This window comes from Nothoprocta perdicaria, unplaced genomic scaffold, assembly GCF_003342845.1.
Source record: "Nothoprocta perdicaria isolate Ctin4 unplaced genomic scaffold, notPer1 scaffold_104, whole genome shotgun sequence".
NCBI lineage: Eukaryota > Metazoa > Chordata > Aves > Tinamiformes > Tinamidae > Nothoprocta > Nothoprocta perdicaria.
The window spans coordinates 2,007,463-2,008,624 of NW_020454139.1; positions in this window are offsets into that span (position 1 = coordinate 2,007,463).

Genomic DNA, 1,162 nt, shown 5'->3' on the forward strand with positions numbered 1-1,162 from the left:
TCTTTTTTTTTTTTTTTTTTTTTTTTTTTTTTTTTTAAAGAAAATTTAATTGCTGTTAGATTAGCTGTTCTTGAAAGGATAAAGACTACGGATGGATCGAGATTCTTCCTTTCTAGAGCTGGCTGACTTTACCTGGTGCTTGTTCTGGTGTTGAGTGGGTTTTGTTTGTGAGCATATTCTACTCACTAATACTGAGGAAAACTAACCCACTGAATACTCTTGAGTTTCTGATGGGCTGGTGAGTTGAACTGGTTTAACAGAAAGTCTGGCAGCTGCCAGAGCTGGTGTGAAGGGATGGAAGCATGTGGCTAAGAGAGAAGAGGAGGACTTTCCATGCTGAGGGCTGCCCCTTACAATCCCACGTGAAGTCTCCAAATCTCTACTTTTGGACATATTAGTACTGCTGGTGTGAAACTAATCCTTGCTTATTCTAACTGAGAGAAATCTCTTGAAGATTGCATGAACAAGACTCGGAAGACATACAGTATCACTCTATCTGTATCACTATAGTATCACTCTCATCTTTCAATAAGACTTTAGTGTTCAATAGATTGCACACTAATTCTGGCACCACCATGCTGCAAAATGATGATAACAAAATAAGACTTAGCCCTTAGCTGAAAAGACATAGCAGCTTTAAAGTGAGATCAGATGAATATTTTTGACCTCTAATACTTTTTCTGTCAAAGTGTTCGAAATACAGCAGAAATACTAGAAATATAAGTGCCGAAACCTGTTAAAATTACATAAGTGCATTAATTGTATTTATTCAGCATGTAATTACAGCATTCTGCCCCAGCGTTCAAGCAACACGGCAGACGGGGGCAGATGTTTAGTGTGYGATGGCAGGTAACAGCATGAAGCCTTAGGGTCTTAATGGATGAGCACCAAGTTTGCTTGACCAGACTGCACATAAACAACCCCAGGCTTGTAAAGCTCCCGCCTCGGGTGTCCGCAACCTGTGGAGACATCCACCGCTTAGCAACTCAGGTAACGACTCATCCTGCAGCGCGCTGCACAACAACGTTAGGGCTTCACAGAAGCCGTCCGCACCGTTTCACGGCAGCCGCTGGCGGAGCGCTGCTGCGGACGGGCGCGTCCCGCACAGGGAGGCTGCGGGTCGCGGCCCCGCTCCCGCCGCGGGCACCCACCTGCCCCGCCC